Source organism: Ictidomys tridecemlineatus, chromosome 4 (genome assembly GCF_052094955.1).
Source record: "Ictidomys tridecemlineatus isolate mIctTri1 chromosome 4, mIctTri1.hap1, whole genome shotgun sequence".
Taxonomy (NCBI): domain Eukaryota; kingdom Metazoa; phylum Chordata; class Mammalia; order Rodentia; family Sciuridae; genus Ictidomys; species Ictidomys tridecemlineatus.
The window spans coordinates 2,146,580-2,169,845 of NC_135480.1; the positions used below are offsets into that span (position 1 = coordinate 2,146,580).

Genomic DNA, 23,266 nt, shown 5'->3' on the forward strand with positions numbered 1-23,266 from the left:
AAGTGGTGATAGAGGGCATCCCTGTCTTGTTCCTGATTTTAAGGGGAATGCCTTCAATTTTTCTCCATTCAGAATGATGCTAGCCTGGGGCTTAGCGTAAATAGCTTTTACAATATCGAGGTAAGTTCCTGTTATCCCTAGTTTTTCTAATGTTTTGAACATAAAGGGATGCTGTACTTTGTCGAATGCTTTTTCTGCGTCTATCAAGATGATCATATGGTTCTTATCTTTAAGTCTATTGATATGGTGAATTACATTTATTGATTTCCGTATATTGAACCATCCCTGCATCCCAGGGATGAATCCTACTTGATCATGGTGCACAATTTTTTTGATGTGTCTTTGTATCCGATTCGCCAGAATTTTATTGAGGATTTTTGCATCTAGGTTCATCAGAGATATTGGTCTGTAGTTTTCTTTCTTTGATGTGTCTTTGTCTGGTTTCGGAATCAATGTGATGTTGGCCTCATAGAATGAATTTGGAAGGACTCCCTCTTTTTCTATTTCCTGGAATAACTTGAAAAGTATTGGTATTAATTCTTCTTTAAAGGTTTTGTAAAACTCCGCTGTATACCCATCCGGTCCTGGGCTTTTCTTGGTTGGTAGTCTTTTGATTACTTCTTCAATTTCATCCATTGATATTGGTCTGTTCAAATCGTGTGTGTCCTCCTGACTCAGTCTGGGCAAATCATATGTCTTAAGAAATTTATTGATGTCTTCACTATCTTCTATTTTATTGGTTTTCAAATAGTTTTATAGGTTTTCAAAATAGTTTCTAATTGTCTTCTGTATTTCTGTGGCGTCTGTTGTGATATTGCCTTTTTCATCCCTTATGTTAGTAATTTGAGTTCTCTCTCTTCTTCTCTTCGTTAGCATGGCTAAAGGTTTGTCAATCTTGTTTATTTTTTCAAAGAACCAACTTTTAGTTTTGTTAATTTTTTCGATAGTTTCTTTTGTTTCAATTTCATTGATTTCCGCTCTGATTTTAATTATTTCTTGCTTTCTGCTGCATTTGCTATTGTTTTGCTCTTCCTTTTCTAGGGCTTTGAGATGAAGTGTGAGCTCATTTATTTGTTGGTTTTTCCTTTTTTTGAGGAATGACCTCCAGGCGATAAATTTCCCTCTTAAAACTGCTTTCATTGTGTCCCATAGATTCCGATAGGTTGTGTCTGCATTTTCATTTATCTCTAAGAATTTTTTGATTTCCTCCTTTATGTCTTCTGTAACCCTTTGATCATTCAGTAACATATTGTTCATTTCCATGTGATATTGGAATTTCCCTTCCTTCTTTTATCATTAATTTCCAGTTTCAATCCATTATGATCAGATAAAATGCATGGTATAATCTCTACCCCTTTATATTTATTGAGGGTTGCCCTATGGCATAATATATGGTCTATTTTTGAGAAGGATCCATGTGCTGCTGAGAAAAAAGTATATCCATTCGATGATGGTTGGTATATTCTATATATGTCAGTTAAGTCTAGGTTATTGATTGTGGTATTGAGGTCTATAGTTTCTTTATTCAACTTTTGCTTGGAGGTTCTGTCCAATGGTGAGAGAGGTGTGTTGAAGTCACCCATTATTATTGTGTTGTGGTCTATTTGATTCTTGAACTTGAGGAGAATTTGTTTTATAAACTTCGAAGCGCCATTATTTGGTGCATAAATATTGATAATTGTTATGTCTTGTTGTTTAATGGTTCCTTTTAACAGTATATAATGTCCTTCCTTATCCCTTTGGATTAACTTAGTCTTGAAGTTGATTTTATTCGATATGAGGATGGCCACCCCTGCTTGCTTGCGAGGAGTGTGTGCGTGGTATATTTTTTCCCAACCTTTCACCTTCAGCCTGTGTATGTCTTTTCCAGTCAGGTGAGTCTCCTGGAGACAGCATATTGTTGGATTTGTTTTTTTGATCCATGTTACCAGCCTATGTCGCTTTATTGGAGTGTTTAAACCATTAATGTTTAGAGTTACTATTGATATATGGTTTTTACTTCCAGCCATATTTGATTATTTATCTCATTTTTTTTTAATTGCGTTTGTTTCACCATGATTAGTTTTCCCCCCTCCGTCTGTCTTTACTGAGGTACTTCCCACTGTTGGCTTTGGTTATTGTTTTCCGTTTCTTCCTCGTGAAGTGTTTTGCTCAAGATGCTTTGCAACGCTGGTTTTCTGGCTGCAAATTCTTTTAGTTTTTGTTTATCGTGAAAGATTTTTATTGCGTTGTCGTATCTGAAGCTTAATTTTGCTGGGTACAGAATTCTTGGTTGGCATCCATTGTCTTTCAGTGTTTGAAATACGTTATTCCAGGATCTTCTCGCTTTCAGCATCTGAGTTGAGAAGTCCGTTGTTAACCTTATTGGTTTACCCCTGAATGTAATCTTTCTCTTTTCTCTTGTAGCTTTTAATATTTTCTCTTTGTTCTGTATATTGAATATCTTCATAACAATGTGTCTTGGCGTTGGTCTACTGTGATTTTGTATGTTCGGTGTCCTGTCTGCATCTACAATTTGAATATCTGTTTCCTTTTTTAATTCTGGAAAGTTTTCTGTGATTATTTCATCTAGTAGATTACTCATTCCCCTTGTTTGAATCTCTATCCCTTCCTCTATCCCAATGACTCTTAAATTTGTTTTTTTTTTATATTATCACATATCTCTTGTATGCTTCTCTCATGATTTTTAACCAGCCTATCTGAGATGGCTAGCCTCTTTTCCAGATGATATATTTTTGTCTTCATTATCTGATGTTCTAGCTTCTACTTGCTCCACTCTATTAATGATACTCTCATTTGAGTTTTTAATTTGGTTTATAGTTTCCTTCATTTCTAAGATTATCGTTTGATTCTTTTTTATAGTCTCTATCTCCTGATAAAGATGCTTAACTTCTTCCTTTATCTGTTTGTGTAATACATTCTCAATGTGTTCTTTCGCTGCTTGAATTTGCTGTCTTGTATCCTCTTTAAGGTTCCGTTCCATCTGTCTCAGGTGTTCCATGAGTTCTTTATATGACCATTTTTCTGGTGATTCTATATCCTCCTGAATATTTAGGCTGCCCTGCATTGTTTGCACTCCTTTTCTTCCTTGCTTATTCATGCTGTTCATATTGTTTCTTGTTCTGTTTGACTGCTGAGTTACTGTTTACTCCTATAAATATATTTGAAGCTTGGGAGGAAAGGTATTAGAAGGGATGGGTAGAAGTCACTAAAGAGAATAAGAGTAAGCAGGTAGAATTCAAGGAAGGGGGAATAAGAAAATTAAAAAGAGATGTAAAGACAGGAGAAAAGAAGGATAGAAAAAAATAGAAGATTAAAAGGGATTTAAAGAAAAATAATAACAGTAGAAATGGAAAATGAGATTTAAAAAATAGAATAAAAGAAAATAAGATGGATTAAAAAACATTTAAAAAGACAGCAAAAAAAAAATTTATAAATGCAGTCCTAGTGTTCGATTAACTGCTCTTCCAGTGGGTGGAGCTATGCCCACCGGGCCACGTTTCTCCTCTCAGTAGGCAGGAGTCAATCACTGTGCAGCGGTACTTCCTCCTGGATTGGGCGGGTCTCCATTCCTGCTGTTCGCTGTGTGGGCGGGGCCTTTTGCAGAGCTGGTCAGGGGTCGTTTGCAGCACTGGGTTGGCAGGTGGAGGGTGGTCGTCTGCAGCTCCAAACCGCCAGAGGAGGTTCACAGAGTCGGGCCCTCGGGGCGGGCAGGCAGCGCCTGCTCCCCCACTCACTGCAAGGGTGTAGGCAGCGGCCGCTTGGCGGTAGCCAGCGACGGTTCACAGAGCTGGTCTGTGGGGGCCCAAGCAGCCAAGCAGGCAGCGCCGGCTCCCAAGTTCACTGCACCGTGTGAGCAGCGGCTGGTTGAGGTTCACCAAGCCAGCCGGGGGGGGGGGGGGACAGGCAGATAGCCAGCAACGGCTCCCAAGTTCGATGTTACGTGTGGGCGGTTCACAAAGCCGGGCTGCGGGGACCCAGGCAGGCCGCTCTTGCTCCTAAACTCGCTGCAGTGTGTGGGCGGCGGTCGGCTTGGGTTCACAGGGCCCGCCCGCAGGGATCCAGGCAGGCAGCAATGGTTCCCAAGAACAATGCAGTGTGTGGCCTGCGCCGGCTGCAATTCACAGACCCAGCTCGTGGGGACCCGGGCAGGTCGCTCCTGCTCCTAAACTCGCTGCCGCGTGTGGGCAGCGGTCGGCTTGGGTTCACAGGGCCCGCCCGCGAGGGTCCAGGCGGGCAGCAATGGTTCCCAAGAACAATGCAGCGTGTGGCCTGCGCCAGCTGCGATTCACAGAGCCAGCTCACGGGGACCCAGGCAGGCAACCACCGTTCCCATGAATGCTGCAGCATGTGGGCAGCGGTCGGCTTGGGTTCACAGAGCCCGCCCGCGGGGGTCCAGGCGGTTAGTGTCTGCTCCTATGCTCACTGCAGTGTGTAGGCAGCGGCCATTCGGCGGCCCCCGGCGGGACTGTGCCCCTGCTCTGGGTTGCCGAGATTCAGTATTTTGTGACAATCTGACACCTCCTATTAAACTTACTAGTTCCAGGAAGGTCTCCTTTCAGAGGAAATTTGCTTGAAGTTTCCCCGCAGGACGCATGTGGGTGTATTAATGAGTCTCTCTGATCCCCTTACCATGGAGGCATTGTATGTGCTGCCTCTTCGCTGGCAGCCATGTTCTTCCCAACCTACTGGCATTTCTTAATGAGGAGGGTTTGTCTCCACTGCAGCTTCAGTTTCCTCCTCATATCTGCAGACTTTGACTTCTCAGGTGCCCGCAGGGACTCCGATCCTGTTGCAGTTTGTCTAGTTCCCCAGGCTTTCCTTTAAAATCAAGGAAGAACCTCCATAAATCCCTAACTCTAGGAACCATGCATTTATGCAGAACAAGGATGTCATGATTGGTCCCAAGGACTGCCACCATGTTGAGCAATAACCAAGCTTCCAGGGATGCTGGCTTCAGCAGCCTCTGAGTATGTATGGAGCGGAGCCTGTAAAAAACACTCTCTAGGCCTTCTTGCTTAACAAGGTTTTCCCTCTGGTTTCTTGTTAAGAAAATTCTCACCTTTACTCCCAGGAGCTTGGAGTGTAGACTTGCCAGATTTTGAGAAGTCCTTAAGCCATCTTTTTTATTGTCTCTGTTCAAAGTCTTTAGCATTTTTGTAGTGTTGGTAATGACTTTAACAACTGCAACATCCTTAGCCTCAGTTTTATGAACTTTCAAATTAACTTTTTCCAAATATTTCTTCTCTGCTCTCTGCTCCTGAATATGACAATAAATTTTGCTAAAAGGTACCAGTAATAATTATCTCGTGGCCTGAATGCTATGCTTCCTAGACATTTCTTCTACCACATAAGGAAGTTACTTCTGGGGCTAGGATTGTGACTCAGTGGCAAAGCACTAACCTAGCATGTGTGAGGCACTGGATTCAATCCTCAGCACCATATCAATAAGAAAGAAAGAAAGAAAGAGAGAGAGAGAGAGAGAGAGAGAGAGAGAGAGAGAGAGAGAGAGAAAGAAAGAGAGAGAGAAAGAAAGAAAGAGAGAGAGAGAGAGAGAGAGAAAGAGAGAGAGAGAGAGAAAGAAAGAGAGAAAGAAAGAAAGAAAGAAAGAGAGAGAGAGAAAGAAAGAAAGAAAGAAGGAAAGAAGGAAGGAAGGAAGGAAGGAAGGAAGGAAGGAAGGAAGAAAGGAAGGAAGAAAGGAAGGAAGAAAGGAAGAAGAAAGAAAGGAAGAAGAAAGAAAGGAAGAAGAAAGAAAGGAAGAAGAAAGAAAGGAAGAAGAAAGAAAGAAAAGGAAGAAAAGAAAGAAAGAGGTATTGTGTTCATCTACAATAAAAAAAAAATCCATTACTTCTAAAATCAACCCCACTGAAAGTCTCAGGACCTGGGAAAAATGCAGATACTTCTCAGCCAGTACATAACAAGAATGGCCTTGACTCCAAATTCCAATAAACTCCTCCATTTCTAAAACCTCTTTAGCCTGGTCTTTATTGACTGGTGTCCTGTTGCCATTCTGGCCTTTGAACTTTCACCAGAATCACCATTAATCTCAGCTCACAACAATCTAAAGCATTTCCATCTGCACAGCTACACATCTCAAAATTCCTCCTACCAATTCCAAAAATCTCAAAATGCTTATTAAACATGAGTTTAGTAAGTACTTAGTCACAGAAATTACTCCACTTCTTAGACCAATGTCTGTTCTAGTCCAATTTTTCCACTCCTGTGACTAAAATAACCCACCAGAATAATCACAGGGGAGAAAAAGTTTATTTGAGGGCTCATGGTTTCAGAGGTCTTTGTCCATAGAAGGCTGGCTCCAGACCTCAGAGCTTAAGGTGAGGCAGGACATCATGGTTGTTAGGATGGCCTTAGGCCTGAGCCTAAGCAACACCATTTTAAAAACTCCTGTCTAAAACCTGCAGTTTCACCAGGCACACCTAAAGAGCCCTTCAGTGTGGCCACAAATAAGTTACATCCCCTCACCCTGATAAAGAGAATGAAGCCCCTGGCAGGCTGTCCTGATCATCAGGGTGGAGACCACCAGACCAGATGTTTCTGACACCAGGGCAAATGATGTCATTGAGAAATCTGGTGGTAGCTGATAAGGATTGAAAGGGTAGTTAAAAGCCCCAAGAGTAAGTATAAATAATAGAGCAAATGAACAGGAATTCAGCCAGGCAAAACAAGGATGCACTCAAGCTGGGGAGCCTGATGAGGACCCATCACTTGTCATCATTTCCTGAGCCTCTGCATGATCCTCACCACTCGCAGACTCTACCACCTCTCTGAACCTTGGTGAGAGCCACAACTTCTCCCTGTGTCCCTCTCCTCAACTGATCATGCACTCCACACCAGGAAAAGCCTGCCTTGGTTCCAGACCTGATCACCTTAGTCCTAGTGAGAGTACATCTGCTGGAATTAAAGCCTAAGTCTTACAACTTTTTACCTTATCTTGCAGAGGAAATGTCTGTCATTAGACTATCATGATTAAGTGTGTTTTACAGTGCTTAGAATTAATCTAGAACTGTTTGCTGTGAATTAATTAACCTACATTTGTTTGCTGTGAATTGATTATATCTCTTGCAGGACCTAGCATTAAGGATTGTCATTTTCTTGATTAAAAACCTATAAAGTAATGTTGCATTGAGTAATTTGAGTGAATAAAGCATTGAAAGGTGCAGAATAGCATGGACATTCTTTATTCCTCCCCTTGACTGCATACATCACAATTTTGTCCCCTCGTGACAATGGTGAAAGAGTGTGACAGAGGGAAGAAACTCACATGGCCAATGTAAAGCAGAAGATAACTCCATTCTCCAGATACAAAATATATATCAGAAAACCATGTCCCAAAAGTCCCAGCTCCTCCAGCCATACCTCAACAGCCTTCAATGACCACTCAGTTAATCCAAATGAGTATGTTAAGGCTCTTAAGACACAATCATTTCTCCTCTGAACCTTCTTGCATTGTCATATGTAAAGGTTTGGAGTACACCTTACATCAAAAGTATAACAAGACTTGTGGACCTTTCCCAGGGTCTCCTTGTATATCCGAGCTTTTTGAGATCAACAATGAAGCTCATGGCTTTCTCACATTCATTATTCATCCTCAGTGCCTTCCACCGAATATCCACAGTACTAAAGATACACTGAAATTCAGTGTGACTCAGAGCAGTGTCTCTTGGCATTCAGAGTCGTCACAGGTATCTAATTTGGGTGCAGGACTCTTCCCAGTGTATCACAGGAATTGAAAGATTTTGCACATCTCTAAAGAGCCTCACAATATTTCATACTGATTCAATGGAGCGTGGCACCTTGCCCAGGGCATCTGTGTGTTTCATGATCTCCTCAAGTTTCACAGTCATGCTCAGGGTGTTTTCCCCAGAGTCTTAATGTTATCTTTCTTTTCCTTGGGTATTCAGGGGTGATCTTAGACATTCCCATCATCTCAGTGTGGTTCATAAGGTTCCCCCAGGTTTTTAAGAGCCAAAAGCCCTGCTTAGGGCCTCTGGGGATCTCATGGCCATTACCAGGCTCTCAGTATTTCTCAGGGCCTTTTGCAGTGTCTCAGTCATATTAAGTGCTATTCCCAGGGTGTCAGCTGGAATTAGGTAGGTCCTCAAGGGTACTGTGTTCAGGGTTTCTGCCAGGGTCTCAGAAAATCTCAGCACCTTTACTAGGTTCTCAGTAGAGTTCAGTGTTATTCCCAGGGTCACAGGGTTGCTCAGGCCAGTTCAGAATCTTTTTGAGTCTCAGGGCATTTCCCAGGGTCACAGTGGTGCACAGAAACTTCTCCAGGGTGTGAGTGGTGTCATTTTCTTTCCAGGCTCTCAGTGAAGCTATAGTCTTCCTAGGTTACAATGACGCTAAGGGCCTTCCTCAGAGTCTTAGTGATCCTGAGCACCTTCTTTAAGGTATCAGAGGAGTTCAGGGTCTTTCCCAGTGCCAGTGGAACCCAGGGCCTACCCTAGAGTTTCAGGAGGACTCAATGTGTTCTCCCAAATTTCATTCTTATTTGAGAGATCCACATGGGTTTCATGGTGCTCAGATTATTTCCAAGTGTTTAGAAAGTCTAAGGTCTCAACAAGATTCACAGAGTTGTCAAATTCATTCATGGTTGTCTCAATAGTGTTCAAAATTTTTCTCAATGTTTGGAAGGCTAAGAGCCATTCTTAGGTTGACAGATGTATTCATAACCTTCCCAGGAGGGTTAGTGGTCTCATTGCCTTCCCAGGCTCTCAGTGCAGCTCAGCAACCTTCCAAAGGTCACCATGTGTTCAGGGCCTTGCTGAGATCTCAATAGGTCTCATCACATTTTCCAGGGCTCACTGAGTTTCAGAGCCATCCCCAGAGTCTCCTTTTCTTTTCTGTGTGTTTACAGGTTTCTCATGAGGCTCAGTGCTAGTCTCAGAGCCTCAGTGAAGTTCAATGCTTCTTCCAGCCTCATAATGAGGTTCTGAGTGTTCTCCAAGGTATCACTGGGTTTAGGGACATTCACTGTTTCTCAATAAAGCCCAGAGCATTAAACAAGGTCTCTGTGAAGCTAAGCATCACAGTGGTGCTCACCATCTTCCCAAGAGTTTGATTAATTGTGTCAGGGCATTTCTAAATGTCATGGTGAGGCCTAGGATCTATCCTCTTCTTCCAGCAGGTTTAGAAACTGTGCACAATATATAGTGGTGGTTACACTCTTCCCCAGTATTCTGGAAACATAACGGCTCTTACTAGTGTCTCCAAGGGGAATAGTGCCTTGCCAAGTGTGTTATTGTAACAGGGAAATATTTCCATTGTCACAGTTGTGCTCAGTTCCCTCCCCACTGTGTCAGTGACATTTGGGCCACTCCATTTTTCTGAGTGTAAGCTCAGGGCTTTCTTCAAAGTTTAACTCTCACTCAGTGCTTTCCCCAATGACTTACTGGGTGCAGAGAATTCTCTAGGGGTGTTTTGTTGTTTTGAGTTCTCAGGTATAATTGGTTTTCAGATTTTCCCCAAGGTCTTCTGTGTGCCTAAAGCCATGAAATGGCTTCTCAGTGGGGTGTGTGGCTTCCACTAGGGACTAAGTTCATTTGTGGACCTTTTCCAGGATATCCTTGTGAGTCAGTGATTTTCAGACTCAACAAGGGAGCTCATGGCTCTCTTCTATTCTTTACTGGGCCTCCATGCCTTACACAGTATATCAGTAGTTCTTTTAATCATCTCCAGGATCTCAGTGAGACAGAAGGCTGTCCATAATATTTTAAGGGTGTTCATATATTTTTAACAAGTGTGTGTATTAAAGGCCTTTTAAAGTGTGTCTTAGAATTCAGGCATTCATTGATGTCTAAATGGATTTTAGAGATTTCCCAGTGAATCACTGGAATTTAGAACTTCTCCAGGTCAGTATGAATCCCATGGTCTTTCATATGCCTTCAATGGAGTGTGATTCTTTCCTTGCCCAGAATCTCAATGAGTTTTATGGTCTGCTCTATTCTCACAGTCCTGTTCAGGGTGGTCTCCCAGAGTCTCAGTGTTCTCCTTCCATTCCTCAGGCATTCAGTGGATCTCTTGAACATTCCCAGAATCTCAATGTGGTCCAATATGTTCCCCAAATTTTCACAGAGACAAAAGAATTGCCCAAATCCTCAGTAGACTCATTACAATTACCAGACCCTCAGTTTTTCTCAGAATATTTTGCAGTGTCTCAGTCATGTTCAGTGCTACTCCCAGAGTCTCACCTCAGCTTAAATATTTCCCCAAAGGTAGACTGGGTTCAGTGTCAATAAATCTCAGCCCCTTTTCCAGGCCCTCAGTGGAGTTCATTGCCATTCCCAGGGTCACAGTTGTTCCCAGGGCCTTCTTCACAGTCATATTGGTGGCATTGCCTTTCCAAGCAGTCAGTGAAGCTATAGTTTTCCTAGGTTACACTGATGACCAGGGTGTACCCCATTGTCTACCTGACACTCAGGGCCTTCTTCATGATATCAGAGGAGCTCAGGGGCTTTTGTTTTTATTTTTTGTTTTGTTTTTTGTTTTTGTAAGTGTGTCCATGACCTATTCTATGGTCTGAGGAGGGCTCAAGGCCTTCCTCAGAATTTCAGTCATGTTTAGAAACCTCCACATGTTCTTCATGGTGCCCAGATTATTGCCCACTGCTTAGAACAGGGTGATGGCCTCAATAAATGTCTCAGTGTTTTGATCACTGTTTGCTCAGTGGTGTTAAAATTTCTTCAGAGTCTTAAGAATGCTAAAGGCCTTCCATACGTTGACAAACATATTCACAGTCTTCCTAGGAGTTTTTGTGGTCCCCCTGACCTTCACAGGGGGTACCATTTCCATGATCACCTTGTGCTCAGGTTCCTTCCCAGGGTCTTAGTAGGTCTCATTGCCTTTTCTAGACTTCAGAGCCATCCACAGTGTCTCCTTTTTACTTGGTTTTATACAGTTTCCCCATAGGCTCAGTGCTATTCTCAGAGTATCAGTTGTGTTCAGTGTTTCTTCCAGCATCAGAGTGACACTGGATCTTCCCAATGGAAACATTGGGTTCAGGGCCTTTCAGCATTTATACTGAATCCCAGGGATTTTCCCTGTTTCTCTGTGAAGCTCATTTTCATTCCCAGCATCATAATGGTGCTCAGGATATTCTTGGTGTTTAATTGAGTGTTAGATCCTTCCCAAGTATCATAGTGAGGCCTGGCGCCTACCTTAATCTTTCAGTGGGTTTTAGGAGGCTTCTCAATATCTAGTAATGCTTAGATTTTTTTCTCAGAATTCGTGGAAAATATTGTCCTTCACTAGTGTCTCAATGGGGATTAGTTCCTTGCCTAGTGTGTCATTGAAACTCAGGGATATTCACATTGTCATAGTGTTGCTCAGGGCCTGCCCACTCTGTTGTGGTACTCAGAGATATTCCATGTTTCTTAGTGTAAGCTCAGGGCTTTCCCCAGAGTCTCAGTCTGGCTTAGTGTTCACTTCAATGGCTTACCAGACCTCAGAATATTTTTGAGGTCTCCGGTATGATTTGGTCTTATATTTTCCCCCAGTTTTTCTGTGAGAGTAAAAGCCTTTAGAAGCTTGTCAGTTGGGTTTCTGGCCTCCACCAACTCTAAATGTGTGTGTGGACCTTTCCCTGATTCCCCTTGTTCTTTGCTTTTCAACAATGAAACTGAAGGCTTCTCCATATTCTTTAGTGGGACTCATTACCTTCCACAGAGTATTGGTGGTTCTCAGGACTATCACCAGGATTTGGTTATGATTCAGTGTTGTCCATAGTTTTTCAGGGATACTCAAATGCTTTTCATAATTTTGTGTGATTTAAAGGCCTTCACAAATGTCTCTTGGCATTCAGGCCTTTACTGGTGTCTAATTCGTGTTCAGAGCTTTTCCCAGTGTATCACTGGAATTCAGGGCTTTCCCAGGTCATTAATGAGGCTCATGGCCTCTGGATCTGATTTAGTGAATAGCAGAGCCTTGTGTTGTGGCATGTTCTAGATATATCACTGGATGAGACTTAAAGGAAGACATGGACATTTATTCACTAGCTGGCCAAGGGCCACTGACCACATTGTTGCTGCACATCTCAACCCCTTGCAGAAAGTAGGATATCTCTTTTGTAGCTCAAACCTGCAATCTACCAGTAATTCAAAACCATAGCTATATAGTAGGTGGGTCAGAATGACCCAGTTCAGTGTACAGTGCACTTCCCATGAGAAATATCAACTAAAAGAGAGATTCTTACAACTGTATTTCTTGATAATACAATGTTTAAAAATAAGAAAAACATTTTTCAACTACTATGGCTTGCCAAACAGTGTGTGGTTGGCAGGAGGTGGTAGAGGCAGAGGTTTCTCATGGAACAAATCTTTCTTATATGAAATGGAGTCTAAGGTAAAATGGAGTTTGTTTAATCAAGGCACATGTAGTTTGGTCAATAATTTTCCAATTTTATCTAGAAACAATCAAACACTTGATTTATCTTCTGAATCCAGAAAGAGGTTGTAATTGCCAAACAAATATGATAATTCGACTGACAAAATATTATTTTAGCAGGTAGGATTTTATAAAACAGTCTGAGTAATAGAGAAAACATGAGTAACATGTTTTATTCTTATATTTAGAGTGGTTGAGGCCTCCTAGGGCTATTTGCTCTTTTCTTTTTTCTTTCTTTCTTCTTCTTCTTTTTAATTAATTTATTAATTTTTTAGGAGACTCCATTGTGCTGTTGACATAGTCTTCTGTCTGGAATGGGTTTTGGAAATTAGTGGTCTCTTTTGGTTTGTTCTCTCCAAGGAACTGATAAGCTTCAGGTTGAACCTGTTGTAAAAACAAGTTGAAACAGGAGTATGCTATTTTAGATAGAATGGAGGAAGGGCTCTGGAGTTCAAACATTTTAATCCTCCAGAGTTGGTCTCCCACTTTTTGGACCCACATCAGTTTCCATTTTTTTGTGATCTGACCCAATTACCTCTCTACACTAACTGAATTTTTTATTTTATTTCCCTATCTAATACTAGGGACTCCTTGCCGCTGTAAGAAAAAGGGGGAGGATCCCTCTTGTTGGTAAGGTTATAATGGGCATCATGGTAGTGGGACAAGCAGTTGGAGTCCCCTGTTAGAGATAGGGTGGGTCAAGATGTCCATGGTAAAAGTCTGATTTGGGAAGAACAGGTTGTAAAGTCATCTTGAGATGGATGTGGGAAGCCACTCCTGAGCTATTTGGTGTCTTCACTTGGCCTTGAGCCAGGGAGATTTTGGTTTGGCATTGCAAGTCATTTTGTGGCTTCTCCCACTTCATGAATTATGCAGTGCAAGTGACTTCAGTCTTATCTTGGCTGAAGGGGCTGCTCTTGTAGCTTCAGAATTAGGTATGACCCACTGGGCCTGGACAGCCCACCTTCTAACTTATTTGGCAGAAGAACATTGTATGGAAAATCTTTGAAGTTTCTCCAGACATAATAAAGCAAATTTGGGCTCTCTCTTCCTAGTGTGGAAGCTTGATTTGTAAGGCCAAAGAGCCATCCCACCCTGCTTTTCAAAATTACTTTCTGTGTAGTGTGGTTTTTCTGCTGCCTTCTTTTCTAGGCTGTATTTCACAGCTAGACTGCTTTATGCAAAAGAAACCCCAAATTCCACCACCTGTGCAGGATGTTGTGGGGGAGCCACTCCAAATGCATGCACCTTTAAGTCCTGATGCACCACAGGGATCTGAAAGATTACTTTAGTCTTGCATGGTAGTGCCATTGCTCATGACTTGGTCTTATTGTGGGCTGAATTGTAGAAAGTAAGTGAATTCGAAGAAAAACTGTGACATTATACTTTTAATATTTGGAAATATTTTGCCTTTAGAAAGAGAAAAAAATAATTTTTACAATTCTAGAGACTCTAAATAAATGTAAAGAATTATTAAGATGACTAATGGGATATGTTGTTAAGTTCAGTCCTCTCCCATGGGCAAAGCATTTCTGTGGACTTTTTTGAACTTTTTTTTATGAATCTTTATATTGTAAAATATTAGGTAAAGTTTTTTGGGGCGCTTATGTACTAGAAGTCTGTGCTTAGAGAGAGAGAAAAAGGAAAGAAGGAATTTGTGATGAGACTTGATACAAGGATTCTTTACCTGTAGTAAAGTAAATTTTATTTTTCTGTTGTTTTTGTGAATACTCAGTTTATGCTGAACCTCTTTGCTATATTCTTGACCTACCACATCAGAATCAAAAGACTTTAGCCACTGTTCAATAATGGGGTCTGTAACTAGACCCACCACCAGCAGTGTTTTAACCCTTAAACAATCTGACCCAGGTGCCAAATGCAGACTGCCTTAAGGTCTGATAGTAACACTGGCATCTGCTGTTAAAACACACATTTAAAATCCCACATGCTGCAGGAGAAAATACAAAAGACAGAAGAACAGCAGCTAAAAGCAAGCACAGGGAGCAGAGACAAGGCAAGGTGCTTCCCATCCTAGGATCCTCCCCAGCTGCAGAAAATACAAACAAATCAAATGGAATGCAAGTGGCTAGGGAAGCTCAAGGAGCCTTTGCCCCAGACAAGGAACAGCTGGTCCCTGCTGTTTCCATCACCAAGGTAACAACAGGAAGCCTGGAAGGCCCAAGCTGGTTTCCTGGTCCTGCCTCTTGTATTTTCCCGGCTTCCCATTGGTCCTTTCAGTCACTCAGACAGGACTTCTGGTCCAGCTTTCCAGCCACTAACCTGTACTTCCTGTTTCATCCCTGCTACCAGGAGCTGCACAGAGACTGCATTTTTAAAAATATCCATCTATAAAACTAAAAAAAAGATCTTTTTAGACAAAATTTAATTCCCCAGGCTTCTACATTGCATCCCTGCGCCGAACTTTTTCAAAGTTTCTAAGGTAACTTACCAATTCTTTTCTTTATAGCTGTATTTTAAGAAAAATTGCAGAGATAATGTAACAATTATACAAAATACATAAGCTTCTTTATATTTTGCTTTTAATTTTGAAGGTTATGAAGAAGCATTTGCTTGTCTTAGGAACTAAAGCCGGCAATGTCCCTGTGATAATCAAAGAATCCTCATTCTCATACCTGAGTATATAAATACAAAACATAAGTAAATGTATACAGAAGGATCTTAATATGTTACAGCAGAAATATAAAACAATGCACTACTAATCTAAGAAAAATTAAAATGTATCCAAATCCAACTACATGGTTGCATGAAGTTAATTCAATTATCAGTTATGCCCTTATTTTTAATACATATTTTTATAGGGATTTGGATAACCTATAGTTGTTAATTCATTAAATAATTAGCATATATGTCTAATTGATTAATTAGTATATATTTATCTAATTGTTTTTTTTCCACAGAATACACATAATTAATATATTACTTAGGCATGCATTTCTCTGATGCTCTGCCTTTTAGTTACAAGTATTTGAGATAAATGTATTTTACTATAAGTTTGCTTCCAGGAGATAATACAACTATCAAGTAATCTCTCTCAAATATTTGTACAAACTCTATATGGTAATAAACAAATATATTAATTATGTCTACAGAGATATACAAGTTTTAACTGTATTTTCATTGAGATATTTCTTCATATCAATGTAAATAATTTGTTAGATTCTAAGGTTTTCAAATATTATTTCAAGGAAAAACCAGGAAGAATTCTAAAAGGAAAAGAAGATACTTCCACAGAGAGGAAGAACACATTGGAGGTCCTAAGAGGAAGAAATGAATTATCTTTGGGTAAAACAAGGTCTTTGTATTCTGGATTTAATGATAAAAAGTATTTTCCTAAAAAGGATAATCTATGTATCATTATGTAGACAGATGATATAGAAAGTTAAAACAATTGAAAAAGAGATTTATATGAACTGGACTGACTATAAATGTTTGAACTAATTCAAGAGTATTTCAAGCTATTTTCTTGATTTTACTATGCTGAAGTGAGTAAGATTGTGTCCATGTTTTGACATAATAAAGACCTATTAAAATGTTAAATGTATTTCCTTTAAAGAAGGTTTTTATTGTGTAATGATTCTTGTTGTTACAGCAAGAATTAATTTTAGTAAATAAATTCACATTCTTTATTAAATACTAAATATATTAAACTAGTGACTTAGATTCCAAATTTGACAATTCTCCTTCAAGACTAAATTTGATTGATTCAAAGACCCTGCTGAAATTCACAAATTACTTTTTTTTTGCTGAATAGTTGTGAGATTTGGGAGAACATTGATGTTCTCCAAATTAAAGCCATACATTGGTTTAGAGCAATAAAGGTTGCAAACTTTGTTGGAAATTCATTGGTATTATATAAGTTCTTTGATTGGACCTGTTTTTTTATCAAAAAATGATAAGATGTACATATTACTCCCTACACTGGGAAGTAAGCTTAATCATATTTTCTCAAGACAATTAAGAGACACCTATTTAAAGGATAATATTCTGAGATATAGAGATATTTTGGACACTTCTCTCAAGAAGAGATTTAGGGCTTCCTATAATTTAAATTACTGATATTATGATTTATATCAGCATTTTAAATAAAGAAAAAGAAAAAAATAGAACCCCAGAAGCGCACACTAGATCTTACAAGTATTTAAAAAAAATTTTCTTAAATTGTAATACTGAGAGTTTTATTGTTACTCAGCATGATTCAGTAAATTAAATCAGATTTCACAGGAGAGTTTAAACATCTCATCATGAAAATGACTGAAAAACCTGAAATAAAAAGGTAAATCTCCCAACTGCAGAGTTTAGAGCCATGCAAATTCATGAGCTTATTATGCAAGTAAAAATTATGAAGAGATTTCTATAGACCCATTTCTCAGGTCCACCTTTAATGTGCCTTTAAGTATGGACTGGAAAGTATACCCATGAACTAGATTACTTGTACTGACTGTAATGTTCAATTATTCCTATATGTTGATACTATGGTAAACAGGTTTTCTGGGAGTGTCTTTTGAGAAAAACACAGCATGTAGGAAACCTAAACCAGCCAATCATGCTGGTCCTTATAAGTTAAGACTATACTTACTTTTCTGGACAATTGTCAAAAATATTGTTAAAATATATATTTTTTCTATACAGGCCAGTTATTTACATAAGATAAACACCAACATATTATTCTCCTACTCATTCTACAATTGGAATTGACACCTTTCCTAAGTGTTTAGATTGCCACTGTGACACAAGATATCTAGAAATAATGGATATATTTTAGACTGGTCTCCCAGAATTGACAAAGCTGATTATGCAAGGATGCCATAACCCTTGGAAGTTTATTGGTAATAATCTAACCCTCCGTGAGTTGGCACCCAAAAGGATGTTTTGATGTTTGACTTCTACCTTCAAAATATTTACATTACTGACAGACCTAAAAACCTCCTTAAATGTGAGAATTAACTGAAAGGATGATAAATATCCTGTAGCCTTTAAGAATACAACTATTATTATTGTATCACTAGTTATTGCCAGCTAATATTTCAGAGGTATAAGATGCTGAAGTTAACATTCAGGCTTTGAAACAGGTGCATGTCAATTAACCAGACCTAGGCAAGCTCCTGATCTCATGATCCTTGAAGTGACTACATTAAATATCATTCCTTGCTTCTATAATTATAGTCTTTATGGCTATGTTTTAAACTTAGAATATGTGAATTTTCTTAAGATTTGATTAAATCACTTCCAAGATCCTTCATAGTCAGATAATTCTGATGGAAGAATTGGAACTAAGTTAAAATGCTCTAGAAGACAGTATAATGCAAATGAGCCTTCTGCTCTGTGGTTTGTGGATAGGCTTAAATGCCATGCCAATTAAATACGTCTGTGTTACTATGGCCAAATGCAATGCTTCCCACTAAAAAAATTGAGAAAAGATTAAAAATCTTCTGATGAGTGTTTGTCAGAGTAATAATAATAACCTGGATCTTGCAAGTTGACTATATTATTGAAATGATATGTTTTCTACTAATTCCTTTTGTGTTTCAATAGTAGATTATGATGACCTTGGACCAAGAATCCAGTGACTAAAACATGTAATACCCCAATTGCCTATAAATATTAAGAAACAGGGAATTTGTGGGTAGCCACTCCAAATTCAGACATCTTTAGTCCTGATGAACCATGGGGGTCTGAAAGATCACTGTAGTGTGGGGCAGCAGTGCCATGACTGGTTCTCCATCTTTTCTCATGATTGGATAATAAGGTGTGGTCCTGGGAGTAGCCCTAGGAGTAGGTGGAACCCAGAAGAGTTGAGTGGGGAGCCACTCTGAATGATCTGCTCCTTCCATCCTGGAGGGGAGACAGTTTGACGGGCACTACATAACATAGTATTGGACATTGCCTGGGTCTTGGAAGTTAGAGGGCACATCATCAGACATAGGCATGTCACCCCGTGGCCCTTTGGGTCAAATTACATTCACCTATCCTATGTAACTCTGCCACTCTGACCTTTTTTGAATGGAACTTTCTAAGAATGAGGGTCCCCCAATAAAAGCCCACTTCTCAATATGCTAATTCTCTCTCATCAGCTTCTCTTGACTTTCTCTTGCTCTCCCATTTGGGGAGCCTGAGGCAGAGAGTGGAGAACCCATCCTGAAGCTTGATTAAAGGTAAATTATGTATTCTTTTTCTTTGGTGTCCCTGGAAATTCAGATGAGTGACCTTAAGTTCAGCTGCCCATGTGGGCAGCAGTTGAGCTACACTCACCTTTTCTCCTGTAATCCTATGCTTTGCCTCATTTGAGTGGCTTCTTCACAATGAAAGGTTCAGCAAGTGCTCCTCTCTCTCTTTCCACAGACCCCAAGGTTGCAGGAGCCATCACAGAACCCAAAGAAAAAGGTATTTCTCTACCTCTATGTGGTTATTTTGTGCAGCCCAGTTCGCCTGGAGTGACCTTGAGTATTTAGTCGTGAGACTGGACAGGGCATGGGTCTATGAAAGAAAGATAAAGACATGAGTGCTGATATGAGATTAATACAAGATAAATGTCTCATCATCTGGAACATGTCAATGAATATCACAAAGATGATAGAAATCAATAATCTCTCACAAGGAGGTGTCAGAGCTGAGAAGTTGTCCTCATAATAATGCCTAAAAGGCCAGAGAGGACAAAGCTAAATTTGGGAATGTAAATCTTTAACCTGGTCAGTTATCAAGAATATAAACACAACATTTAGTTAAGCTACTTAATGCCACCTGATTTTTGTAAAATATCTTTTTATTGGAATGACCTCTGTTTTCATTTTAAGTGTATTTGTTAGGTATTCAAGATCAAGCTGGTCAAATGACCTTGTTCTTATCTATCACTAAGAGTCAGCTGAGTTCTCTTGGGGTCTCTGTTGGGGAACTAATGAGCAGCTGTTTAGCTCTGCTAATGCCATCCAGCAGGATAAGTCAAGGCCTCACTGACCATGTGGCTTCCCTTGGAAATATCAGGGATATCTCTCTTTTCCAATGCCTCTCCTTTTTCACAGTATGTGTACTGATTGGATTTCTTTTTTTAAGGTCCCAGTAATCCACCTGATTGGGAGGTCATGTGGCCCAGAGTTGCAAAGCTCTTAGAGGAGTTCCCTTGTTCCTGGGTTCAAGCTGACTCAGAGGGCAAGAGCTAAGTATTGGGTTTCTTGCTCCCCACCCCATTTTTTAACCTTAATCTTTAAGCCTTGATCTTAAATATCCAGCAATCCAGTCTTAAAGTAAGAGTACTGGGCTTTAACTTTAATGTTTATAACTTTATAGTCCTCTTTACTCCTTTTATTTAATTGGGGTCTCTATTAGTACTGGAATTTAGCATTATATACTATCTGTCTATAGATGATGGCCTTATATTTCAAATTAATTTAGGTTGTTATCTTTGAAATTTTACTTTTGTAAAGCACTAATATATAGCAGTTAAAGTTTAAAAGGAAAATTTAAAGGAAATTAACAAGAGTAAAAACTCTTGAAATTAACAAGAGTAAAAAAAATTAGTTTGTACATATTCTTAAACCTTAGCTGAGTTATAGATTATATCATATGTTTTTGACCACAGAAATCTTTAAAATAAATATCAATCTTTTGAATAAAACATTAATTGAGATGAGTCTGGCCTAACTTATTGTGTTAGTTAACACAATATGACATTTTCTGAAATAAGGATTAAAGGAAGGCTAAGAGAGTTTTAACTTTCTTTTTGTGAAAAAAGTGGCAAAACATTTTTATGTTTCACAAGATTAATCTTTATGTAGATTAGTGCCTCATTATCTTTTAGAAATACATTTACATTTTTATCCTAGTGTAACAAGTAAACTAAGGTTTATATTTGGTTACAGAATATTAAATAATATAAATAAATCCCCCCCCCAAATTTGTTATCCTTATATGTCTAAAATTACCATTAGAAACAACTTTAGTTTGGAGGCCACTAGCTTGATAAAGTGTTGTTTCAAACTTTTACTGTCAGGGTTGTGGCTCAGCAGTAGAATGCTCACCTAACATGTGTGAGGGAGGCCCTGGGTTTGACTCAGCATCACATATAAATAAAATAAACATAGAAAACAAAATTAAATGTTTTACTTTAAAGTCTTCTATACCTGAAATATATTAATACATTTAATATACAAAGAAGTGTAACAGAGTCATAATTACATAGATGTTTACATATTAATCAAGTTTAGCTTTTAAACAAAAATCTAGACTCTGTAATTTAGTGCAATGCTCTAAAATAACAATATAAACCCTGATTTTTAACACTAATTGCTGTAGATTGTAAAACACCAGACTCAATGTTAAGAGTAAATTAATACTTGAAGAAATCCTTGACATTTCAATAAATATATTAAACTTTGGTTTATATCAATACATTAATATTTGACTTCACAGAAAAACCTTGAATAGATTTTACTAATTGTGTTACTTATAACCAACTTTTTTTAAAAGAGAGAGAGAGAGAGACAGAGAGAATTTTTTAATATTTATTTTTAGTTTTTGGCAGACACAACATCTTTGTTTGTATGTGGTGCTGAGGATGGAACCCGGGCCGCACGCATGCGAGGCGAGCGCGCCATTGCTTGAGCCACATCCCAGCCCCACTTATAACCAACTTAATCACACACAAACCTTTTAAAATTTACCTTCCATTTATATAGACATTTTTATCACTTAATTATATTCCTTTTTTTTAAATTTAGATGTATTACAACTTTACTTCATAAAGAGTCTCTTACCCAGTGGAAGATCCTAGCTTAGCATCTGGATGACCATCTTAAGCATCAGCTGCCATCTTAAGAAAAAGGTTTGGTTTCCCACCCAATGTAACTGACAATTATTTTGTTATTCAGCCAACATTATCCTTTTTACTCTGATAATGTCAAAATTAATGAAGAACATGGGCACCTTATTCTTGTTTCATAGCCAGTATATAAGCTTCCAACACCAGAAGGGCCATGGCTGCAAGGGCCCATAAGCAAGGTGGCCAGCCTTGGGCTACATACAGAGTCCAGCTGTTTAGATAGATAGGCCACTGGATGTGCCATGTTCCCAGCATTTGAGTCAGGACCCCTACAGCTATTCCATACCATTCATGGACATACAGGAAGAAGGCTTTGTGAGGTCAGGAAGACCTAGTCCAGGTGCATTGGTGAGTGCTTCTTTAGTGTCCTCAAAGGCCTTTTGTTTTGTTGGCCCCCTGAATAGCAGATCCTGTTCTCACCCCTTTTGGGCCTTCACAGGGGGTTTTACCATAACTGAAAAGTTGGGGATCTATACACAGCAGAATTAAGTGGCACCAAAGATCTCTGATTTGACAGCAGGTTGAAGGGACAGGAATTAAGCAGGTCACCTGTCTCCTCTTGTATCCCAGTTTCTACTGTCCCTGAGTTATACAGAAACCAAGGTAGTTTACTTTTCTTGACAGATCTGGGTTTTCTTTTTCGAAACTTTGTAACCAGCCTTACATAGGAGAGTGAGTAGCAGCTGTGTTCCTCTTTCGCCATCTTCTCTGGTTGCTCCAGCCAGGAACAGATCATCTACATATTGGAACAATATGCATCCACATTGTTTTCCAGGAAAGGCTTTTAAGTCAGAGGCCAACACTATCCCAAAGAGGGTTAATGAGTTTTGAATCCTTGTGGTAACCTATTCCAGTTCAATTGGCCCTTGTTCCCATGGGAGTCTCCTTATTAGAAGGCAAAGGGTGGCTGACTCTGCGGTACACGTTGCGTGCAGAAAAAGGCATCTTTAAGGTCCAGACATGTAAAATAGCCCACCTCAGATGGGGGCAGACTTAGGAGATTATGTGGATCAGGGACCATAGGATATAAGGTGACTGTGGCTTGATTTTCTGCATGTAAATGTTGGACTGGCCAATACTTATCAGTTTCTGGTTTCTGGAAAGGCATAAGAGGTGTATTTCATGGGGATTGGTTAGTTCTGAGAATTCCTCATTGTAAAAGTGTGATCAAATATTTTTGAATTCCAAGTTATGCCTTTTAAGGAATATGATGTCATCTCAGGTGTACTGGTATGGCTTCAGGTTCACATTTCATCACCACTGGGAGAAAGTTTTTGGCTAGTCCAGGTGGGTTGGCCTCTGTCCATTCTCCTTGTATAAGGAAAGGGATATGTGGTTCCTGTTGTGCTGTTTCTACTAGGCTGAAGAGATGCCACTTCTTTTTCCAGGGAATTGTGAGGGTTAAAATACTTGCTTCAGGTTTTCCCAATAATAACAGTGACTGGCCTTTTGCATCAATAGTTTTCTGGGCTTGGAGCTTTCCTACCAGGTCTCAATCTATCAATTGAACTGAAAAATATGGCATGTATAGGAACTGATGAACTACTTCATGGCCTGCTAAATTTCAATGCTGTGGTAACAGGAAAGGATGATGAGCTTTGTTTCCTGGGGCCCCCACAATTGTGGTCTCTTTCCTTGAAAGTGGTTCCACAGGTTGGGTCATAACTAAATGGTGAGCTCCAGCATTCACCATAAAGTCCATAGGTTTTTCCCCTGTAAGCATTTGAACCATAGGCTTCTGAGGGCCCAAAAGGATAAAGCCCAGTCATCAATCCTAGTCCTCATCATAATTTTCCATGGCTTCCAGTCCCACAAAAAATTTCTCATGGGCATTATAGGGGTATCTGTGGCATTGAGCATCAAGGGGGACACATTTGTAGAACTGGTATCAACCTTGAATGACTTGGCCTCGCTTATCCTGGTAAGGAATAGCAGGAAGTCAGTGGGCTTTCTTCAGTTTGGGGCATTTATTTTTCCAGTGGCCCTCTAGATGGCAGGGGACTTAGTCTAGTCTCAGGGTGAGGTGGT

General features: G+C 39.6%; 1 long non-coding RNA gene across 17 annotated transcripts in view; it reads left to right on the top strand.

Annotated features, from left to right (window-relative positions):
* The window catches only part of LOC110597422 (uncharacterized), a 201,062-nt gene that overhangs the window by 28,966 nt on the left and 148,830 nt on the right, over positions 1 to 23,266 (top strand). For 15 of the 17 annotated variants that reach the window (XR_013437327.1, XR_013437333.1, XR_013437334.1 and 12 more), the window contains exons 6-10: positions 1 to 14,845; positions 15,612 to 15,708; positions 18,498 to 18,578; positions 18,766 to 18,807; positions 19,474 to 21,241. The exon at positions 1 to 14,845 is cut by the window's left edge and continues 23,490 nt beyond it. This is a non-coding gene — a long non-coding RNA (uncharacterized LOC110597422). Of the gene's footprint in view, positions 14,846 to 15,611; positions 15,719 to 18,497; positions 18,579 to 18,765; positions 18,808 to 19,473; positions 21,242 to 23,266 lie in introns of all 17 variants that reach the window. The other 2 variants (XR_013437328.1, XR_013437330.1) reach the window with 2 other exon arrangements.